Raw genomic sequence first — 10,471 nt, forward strand, 5'->3', positions numbered from 1 at the left:
ACGTGCATTCGTTGCACTGCAGGTACGGTGAAACATTTTTAATTTAACAAAGTATGGTACAACCTAATTAATTTACGAGGCCTCGAGAGAATGTTGGAACCCCATGGTGTGTAAATTGTACTCGGTGCATGGAACACAGGTGTACTACACTGCACGCCTAAGCTATTAAATGCATGTACTTACTGAAAAATACTGTCTAGACTAGCTGGGAAACTGTTTCAAATTCTTTTGTTTTCGAATTCAAAATGCTTTTGTTTTTATAGTTAGTATGGTTAAATTAAATAATAGAGACTATAGATTGTAAATGTATGCTTCAGAATAAATTTATTTACAAAAACAATTGTATTTTGTATTCTCTTCCCATTTTCATATATCTATTTATTAACTATCTTTAACCCAATAAACCAAATCCACAATGAAGTGCAAGCTTCACTTATCTAAGGAGTATCGAAACAGATATAAAACTTCATGCAAATGATGTGGAAAGATCTACTTTATTCATTTTTTATTACCAAAAGCAGTACTTGTTGTTTTCCAAGACCAGTCATTCAGTGGAATATTATCTTATATATTAATACCGTGTTTGACTTAGACCCAAATGTCTTATCTAAGTTGGTCAAATGACTAACATTTTATTGCTAAAATCCGAAAAATTACGTCAATACATCACGGAACTACTGGAATAAACATTTTGATAATATTAGTAAACAATTTTGATGACATCTTTACGACACAGATACTTGAACATGTTAAAAAATAGATAATTAAGCTACTCTACACTGATATCAAATACAAAACCTAAAAGCTAATAATTCTATAGAGAACTTATAAAAATGCAGAAGTCCCCTATGACCTTGTCTACCATGCACTAAAATTTCACTTGAACGAATTCATTTTTAAATGATGCAATGGTTTAAATTGCCCAACTAGTTTCGGACCCAACCGGAGTCTTAAATCAGACTAGTAATATTTCTACCTATGTTTAATATAACCCTACATTACATGTAACAATAACTTTAACATATTCTTACCGTATTTTCCTCATATACAGGTAAATGTTAATTTTTCCAATAAACCTAACTAAATTCTGAGTATGACGATTGTAAAATTGTGTTTCTATGTCATTCATGTAAACGTTTCGAGACGATACAGACGTCATAGTCCGAGACCCATAAAACACTATGCTTATACATTTTGTCATTTATAGAAAGTATTCTTTAGTAGAAAGGTACAGAACGGATAAGCACCGTTACATATTTCAAAAAAAAATCTTTATGTTCCTTATTTAATGTGTGTAAACCTTGTATCCTCCGTTGTACATCAAAATTGCTTTACTGTTTTTTTTCATAATGAAATATAAATGAAGCAAGTGTCAAAATCTTCTCGGATAATTCAGAAGCTATGTTTGAATAAAGACATACAAGTCGGGTTTATTAATAAACGCTGTAAATATAGCACTCCATTGTGTGAGCAGTCGTGAAACAAAAACAATTGAGCTAGGGGCTCTTCACTAAGTGGTTAAAGTTAAAGCCCTACGGTTTAACCGATAACAAAGGTTAAGCCTCTTTCGCCATGTGCGTGCAGTGACCGTTTGCAAATATACCAAGACCCCTCTGTGGCTCGGGACACGTGAAACCATTGATCACAGATACACGTTTATCACAGTGATTACGTCATTACGATTCGAATTCTGACAAACAGTATTAGTTAGTTTAGGGTAATATGTTATTCAGAAATGATACAGGGTCCCGATTCTGCTATTTTACAATGGCCGATGAATGAATGGCAATTGAATTAAACTTGAAATTATTCCTATTCTCTTAACCATTTTGGCGATACAATTATTGGAAGTTAATTGTATTGACTCTGAGTGTACCGTCCCATACTGAATTTACAATTATTGTGTAGAAAAATGCTTAAGAGAATTCGAAAATTGTCATCTTAAGCCAAATTTCATTCATTCATCGGCCGTTGTAAATAGCAGAATTGGGGCCCAGGACTGGTACCTACATAATACATTTTGTTTGGTGTGAGAAGAACGCGTCGGTAAAATGGCTCGAGATACAAGCAGAAATACTTGTATGTGAAAAGCACTGGTTCTACCATCAGCTTATTAAGAAGGTGATTGAATACCGCTCATTACGATATACTTTACCTTGCGTGACTTTAATACAATTAAATTATTTTTACATTTAAAATAACCTTGCTTTTAAATAATTGTTTGATGTAGTCAAATGCATGATACGAGTGTTTACCAACACGACAATCAAAATAACATTTAATAACTCTTCCAAAATGTAACTTTATTGTTTATTTTTATTATATAATTCTTTATTAGAATGACGATGTCATAACATGGTCACAGAACATTATCTAGGAATCCTAATGAATCATCATTTGTTAGAATTTACGATAACAGTATCTAGTTATGTATCAACAAATTATGTCAATGCATAAGTGTTAGTCAATAAAATTGATGATTAAAATTAGTATTCTGCAACACATAATATTTTATTGTAAATAATTGATGCAAATATTTTAGAGAAAATTTTAAATTAATGAGGCAAATGTCAAATCGAAGCATGTTTCAAAATAGGATAATCCTGATATTATTTTCACAATATTTTTCTTTTACGAATCTCAGTTTTGGCTGGTCCATCAAAATACGTCCAAAGATATCATATTATGCAGATATTCTATACAAAATACGTAATGATATCCATAATGCCCATAACAATAAATTTGGTAATTACACTAACGAGTTTAAGTAATTTGCATGATTGTTCATTTACATTTGATGAGTGTTGGGTAGTAAAACGTTGATGACTTTTGCCCTAATTTAAATATAAATTTGATTATTGAGTACTTGACTCAGAGAAAAATACTCTCAGCGCAGTAAAACACAAACCCTCTAGCCAAGTTTCATTTCTACAGTCGTCAACGTTAATAGAAAACGCTTGGTTGTATAGAGATGATAGGTCACGTGACTTATCGAAATGAAATGTCATCTCCATACATTTGCGAGTTACTTTGACGTTAATGTTGCTTAAAATTTCAATTGGCTATAGAGGTTATGCTTTAGTATGTTGAAAGTATGTTTTGTATGAGTCAATTAATCAATAATTAAATTTATATTTAAATCTGGACACAAATCATGAACGTTCGCACCGATAGCAATTAACAAAATTGGATATTTTTAATTCCTTCAGCAATACACAATAGCGATTTATATCGGCTTTGAGCCATAAATTTAGTACGTGAAAATACTTGCATCTGAGCCATTAAGCCCTACGTAGGTAATTTACGACGCAGTACGGCACGCACAAACACCGACTGCCGTACAAACACGCCAGTGTCGCATAAAAACCCAGTTTTAGAGGTCATTTGGTGTTATTTGTTACAATATTTGGGATACAAATACCTATTCTTAATTATAAATTAATAATTTGATATCTTCATAATCCTATGATTTTTTTTTTGTAAATAACGCATGAACTGCGTTAAAATATGCACTTTTTGTTTTATGCTAAAAGTTCATTCGAATAATATTTATTAACCTTTCGTACGATAATTCTTAGAACCGTGTGAGATTTTTTTCAACTGAATTGAACTGTCCCTAAATTTCACGCGTAATGTTTAAGCAAATTTGTAAAGTAATCGTGGATACTGGTTGCTACGGTACAAATCCAATCCTTAAACCAACGAGGAGTAAAAAATGCCAACAATGTACCCAAACAATAGACCCAGTAAAACAAGTACAATTTAAACACAGTTGTTCAGTTATCGTTTTTAGATAGTGCAATCACAAATAAATATACTTTGTAGAGTCCACACGATATGACATCTCGCAAAATCCTGCTATCTCTGGATTTATGTTTACTCTGCGATAATGATAACGCTATCTGATAATGGTTGGGATTTGTAATTATTTTTAATGTATCTCGTTACATGTTACATTAAATTGCATTGCATCTGTATGTACCTAAAAATATCAAAATATCAAAAATCATAAAAATATACTCTTTCTTACCTTTGCATGAGCTTAACAAACAATGGAAAACCTATGTAACGTTACGGTACGCATGCAATATAGAACCGAATTGAAATCAACTCTACAATATAGTATAAGATTAAAAAAGACTCATTTTCAGTCATTGTATTACTTAAACGCTGAATAACTCAAAGTATTCTGTACAATTACCTAATATTGGAACAGCCAATAACAAAATTAATGTATAAGACACCTATTGCTATAGGTAACACAAAACTACTATTCCAAAGTAAATAGGTTTTTGTTAGTTTAGCGTAAAAGTATTACTTACGAAACATCACACTAATTAAATCATATATGTACAGTGGCACCATCGGACATTAATTCCACAAATTGGTCTAAATGACGATTGCTGTGAGCGGGGACCGTCGCGTCGGCTGTCTACTCGTTTCCACTAAAATTTGGCCTTGAACCGTCGCGTGTACTACGATTGCCGCCTGGAAACTTACCACCAGTGTTTTTCAGTTCACGACAATTTTTTATAAATGTTGTAATTCTAATTGAATTTAACAGTATGTCAAGTGTTTTGTTTCTTGATAGGAACTTAAATCCTGTTTCGTGTTATGTTATGCTAACTTCCTCTAATTTATGTTCATTTACATTTTCTTATAATTAACAATTTTTCATTTTTTTTAAGGAGATTTCCCTTTAAACTGAAGTACTGCAATTTAAATGTTTTGTAATGTCTCGTACCCAAAGGCTAAAAACGAAAACCAATTACTGAGAATTCCCTGTCCGTGCATCTGTCTTTCCGTCACCAGGCAGGACAGACTAGTTTATTTTTCTACAATTACGTACGCTTTTTATTATTGAATCCAACTGACATAATTAAATGAAAACACAATGTTGTATGCGCATTTTATGTAAACTACTACCTTATTGTTCTTTTACCTTATTGTTTTTTTAATTTGTTCTTAAACGTTTTCAATTACATAAAGATATAGGGCAAAGTGTACTTTGAAATTGTAATAATTTACCAGCCATAGTTATACGCAGATTGACGCAGTAACTCTAAATTATAATACAGCTCAGACACGAGTTGTACTGCAATTTACTGTTGATAATATACAACAATTAGGTGCACTATTACGAATAGCTATTATGTTACTTGAACGTATTTGAATAATATGGTGTCATGACGCTAAAAGAACGAATTACATCACCTTTGCTAAATGGATTCTTAAGCGTTTCCAAAGAAGCTTATTCTGCCGTTGAAGATGTGAGATGGGGTTAAGCTATGTATTCACATACCGCGGGGCAGGAACTTTCATAATTATATTGAGGGTTGGTTATAGACTAGCATAAAGAAAGGCCTATCCCTAATAGGGGGATATATGATGATCATAAAAGCTGTCCAATATTGTCACGGGAACTGAGAATTTAGGTAGACATTACATAGGATACAATTTAGCACCTTTGTAATTGTGGAATACTAGCTCCCACGGACACTAACTAAAATAAATGTGTGTTACTAAACCAAGCCAGTTAGTAAGAATTTACGAGCTTAATTTTATTTAAGGTATCATAATTTTCACCGTAAAAAGGACTACGATTTTATGGCCTTCAAATGGCTCTACGTAACCTTGTTCAAATTTTCCCTAACAGAAATAGAGCGGTGATAAAAAAATTACCTAACAATAATAAACAAAGAAATAATCAACAACTTAAAAACAATTGCTAATCCTTGGGTTAATGTTACGATAGGCGACATTCCATGCGTATTGCCCAAACACGCCACCTTCGACTTGAAGGACAGATAAAATTAAGCTGTATTTAAGTTTTACCGATTTCTATGGCCGTGACCTTTTCATGTAATATTAAAGAAGGGAATTTGAAAAGCTTATACAAATAAATAGTAGCAAGAAGTCTTCTAAGGGTATTATTCTCTTAGATTCTGAGTCATAATATTCTAGTAATAATAGAATGTATGAGCTAGATTTTTATTCGTTTTACTACAGTCGAATCAGTATCCCTAAAACCAAAATTCGCAAAACTCCAACGGAAAAATGATGGTTAATAAAACACCTACAAAACTGTCATCCATCCTCTTTTCAGGAGTTATTACAAATTGTACCCTTTTTCTGCGAGTGAAAGAAGATATACGAGGTACGAGTTGTGTTATATGATGTTCACGTCACACTAAAAGCTCCCGAACTTGCCCCGCAATAACTCATGCATAAAAGCCTAAGGACCAAGCGTAAAACAGGTGGAGCAAACCTGAACATGGCTTGGGGGCCTACCGCCATCTCCCCATATGACTATTACGGTGAAAAGGAGAGAGCTCTCTGCGGCGTACATAGGCGTTTCGCACACTTAACGCTCTCCCTGTTGTAATTGTCTTTCTTTACGTTGATGGTAGAGTCACTAGAGTCCCCGAGTATCGGCTCGTATTTCACAAACTTCTTTTACATACTGAACTGAAAATGTTAATGATGTTGCTTCTATTTGACGACCTCCGTGGTCGAGTGGCATACGCACCGGTTTCAAGGTGTCGCTAGCTCTGAGGTCCCGGGTTCGATCCCCGGTCGGGTCAATGTAAAAATTCACATTTCTACATTGTCTCGGGTCTGGGTGTTTGTGGTACCTTCATTGTATCTGAATTCCATAACACAAGTGCTTCAGCAACTTACTTTGGGTTCAGAACAATGTATGTGATGTTGTCCGCATTTATTCTATCATTACGTCTCTATTGAGATTGGACTTGTAATTTTGACGTCACTCAGTATAATAGTTTTTTTTGGCAGTAAGATAATGAGTTACCGTATACTTAAAAAGATGTAGAGTTGAGAGAGGGATGAATTACTGTTAATTTGTAAATGTCACATATACAGTTGGAATGTTGACTGAATCAGAAGGACGGCGAAAAAGGTCGATTGATTGCGTATAAGATAACATGAACGAAAGTCAGTGAATGATAGTAAGATGCGGGGGGTTAAATGGAATTAATTGAGTGGCTCCAAATAATACGGGCAGTAAGAAGAAGACTGACATTGTGTATAATTTTAATTGTTATAACAAACACTTTGATCGATCCCTCTATTTGCAAATTGAGCCTTATTTGCTTCAGTATTGCAATAAATAAAACCATACCCTTGTATTCACAGTGAAGCTAAATAACACACCATGGGGGTTAAATTAATTAAATACACGAGCTATATCAAAAAAACATTTTTACTTTGAACAATACAAAATAATACTGCAACTAAGATCAAGTGATAAGCTTGATAGTGTGCTGTGTCGAACCTAAACGTGCTTATCGGGGACAAACATTAATTTGGTTTATTGTAGGGTGGTACTAAGGGTGCGGGGCGAGGGGTGCGGGGGGCGGGGGTGACGTCGTATTACGTCAATCAGCCGGCCGTGGGTCGCGTGATTGTACCTTACATCATTAGCTTGCATTTACTTGTTGTCCTCCAAACATTGCATTAATTTCTTCAATCTACCTTTAGTACAACACTGAGAAACGGTCGCCCACATTTATGTTGCATATTAATTATGATATGATAAGTATTATCTGTTGCTCCAATTAATACCATAAAGGTCGAATACTAACTAGGCTTACAATAATGTGGATTCCGCTGATCCAATCCTTCACAATTATAACAAGCATTAAAACATTTTACATTATGTTTTTTAAAATTGACTGATCACATAGTTATGCGTTTCATTGGAACATTATTCATATAAATATACAAAACATCGATTAGGTTTCAATAATAATTTCCTTTCGTCATCATTCATCTATCATTTTCCGGTTACATTGACTTGGGAATTACGAAAAAGTTCGACTACTAAGAATTTTCATTTAAAATTATGTAAAGCAAAAAACCAAAGTATGCATGACATGTATTTCGGGCAGGATATCACGAACAAAACAACTCCATTACATATTAAATATTCAAATAATAGTACTTTTACCAATTTTCCTCATTTCGTCTCTACATTTTGTGAAAGTCATTTGATAATGGTTTCGAAGGTGGTTAAGTAATTACCAATATTTAAATTAGCTCGTTGATAACTGTGATAGCGGTATTATCAAGACCAACACCGCAATTTGGCTGGACCTGAAAGCAATTTCGTGTAATGTTGTAGAGTTCAGTTGTACCTACCTAATAATAAAGGTAGGTTTACACACTATACCGTCAGTGCACGAAATCGAAGATGAGTGTCCAAGTGTATTTGTAGAAACGTTTATTGTAATACACATACAATTAAGGAGAGAGAGTACATCGCATCCTAAATCTGTCTTCAAGCCTTAGGACCGCACTGCCTATTCCAGACCTATTCCTTGCTAATTAAACAGGATGTTAATAATATGAACCTTTCTGGGTTCTGACCACCTAAACGTATATTCACATACTTGCATTCATTCACCCATGGATTAAAAAACCAATATTAAAAAAGGGATGGAAACTAGCCAAATAGACAGCATAGACTAGTATCCATCTTTTTTTTATTCCATATTAATTTATTCGTAAGAAGCGATTTGATGATATTTAAGTAAGTTTTTCGGTTATTACTATTTTTATGTACTAGCATTAACAGGCTTTTATATTTTTAAGTAACTTATACATATCTGTTACTAACGCAATATCAAACAACAATGTCTAAAGCGATTTATGCTTCCTTTCAATCCTAATTGGGGAAAAATTACCTAGAGTGCCTAATTATCCTGTTATTACCTTGTTACTTGCAACTGACCATTCAATTATAAAATACGGCAACTGTAAAAATACCACAAAAGATTGCAATATTTTGTTTCCTCAAAGCGATAATTATATCGTCACAATCGATGTATAATTACTTAATCAATGCAAGCTTGCGTGTTTAATTTTAAACCAGTAAACCAAAAAGATTTTAAACACTTAACAAGAACCAAGCAGTAACATAATATTGTTAAACTATACAACCATAAATAAAGAAAACACAATCAATATTCTAGAACTCGTTGTTCAAACATTTCATTGCAGTATGGAAAATATTTTATCATCATTAATTTATTTCAGGCCAGTGATAAACAAGAAACAGTCAATTTAATTATAGAGAGAGCGTCTCTCATTTCCGTTGAGTTAAAGTAAAAAAGTTTTTAATAAATTTTTACTGTAAAAAATTCAATAGAAGTCAAGGTAACGATAATGGCTGCTTTATTGTGATGTTATCTAAAAACGGCGTATTGTAATAACCGAGTAGCGCTGCGGGTGAAATCAAATAACGGCTACCCAATATTACCTTTTACGTAATACCTGAAGGAATTAACTTTACTGACTTAAGGTGTTTTCTTTTTGAAGGCTATTACTGTGCTCATTTAGTACTGAGTTGTATATTTACTCTACTTTTAGAGCCTAATAATTAAATCCTACTAATATTATAAAAGCGTAAGTTTGTAAGTGTAAAGGGATGTGTGGGACTCTTTCACTCGAAAAAACACACATAGTTCATCACATGGAAGATACATACATAGGATAGTTTTATTCCGATTTAATTTGCCCGTGTGATCATATAAAATTTGTAAAAGGCGGTGCAGCTGGTGAAAGCTAGATTTTGTGTTGTAAAAAAAATATTTCTGTAGTATCGGTTTTTTTTTTAAATTACGTATTACGTAGCTTTGTCCTTTTCGGAGTCTACAGGCTACATAACATAGAGCGTCGTCCCTCTTCCAAGAATGCAGTAAAACTAAGAGGTGTTTGCAGTTACTCTACATCATAAAATACAAAAGTGTCAAATGCCTTAAAGCATAGAAGCCATTAAGAATATTTTCAGAGATCTTTTTAAATTTCGAAATCCCGTATTGTTTACCGTTTATATCCGGAGAGTTCAAGACAGGACGTTAGCACACAGATGATTAACATTGATGTCGACACATACAATGGCATACTTCTCTTCAATAAATACATTTTTATTCATTCGAACACAGCGTCTATTCATGTATGCACATAGCATTACCGTCCCGATCACGTTGCGGAGTATATTCTATTTCAATAATATCTATTTATAGACATTATTCTAGGTCCTTCATAAAAAGATTTTCTTTTTTTAAGTACTAATAATGCATTACGCAAAACATTATCAATACTAGGTATCAGCGACTGTTAATTGTTCAAGTATTGAGAATTAATGCTATGTGCGTCTAAACTGAGAGACATGATTTTCGCCACAGGCTTTTCGCGAAACGGTTTTTTTAGTGGCATTTAGTAGTTATCTTAATATGTATATTATATTAAACGTACAATTCTTAAAGTGTGTGTCGCTTTACACATAGACCGACAGTTAGATAACAGAAAATATCAGCAAATTTAAGATATTTTATTAACGACGAATATTTTCCCATCCGTCAAGTAGGGACTTATTACTAAGCATTCAACCAAAACCGAAGCTGTTTTTTTCATTATAATATATTTAGGTACCCATTTTGTATGTGTT

Source organism: Trichoplusia ni, chromosome 2 (assembly GCF_003590095.1).
Source record: "Trichoplusia ni isolate ovarian cell line Hi5 chromosome 2, tn1, whole genome shotgun sequence".
Taxonomy (NCBI): domain Eukaryota; kingdom Metazoa; phylum Arthropoda; class Insecta; order Lepidoptera; family Noctuidae; genus Trichoplusia; species Trichoplusia ni.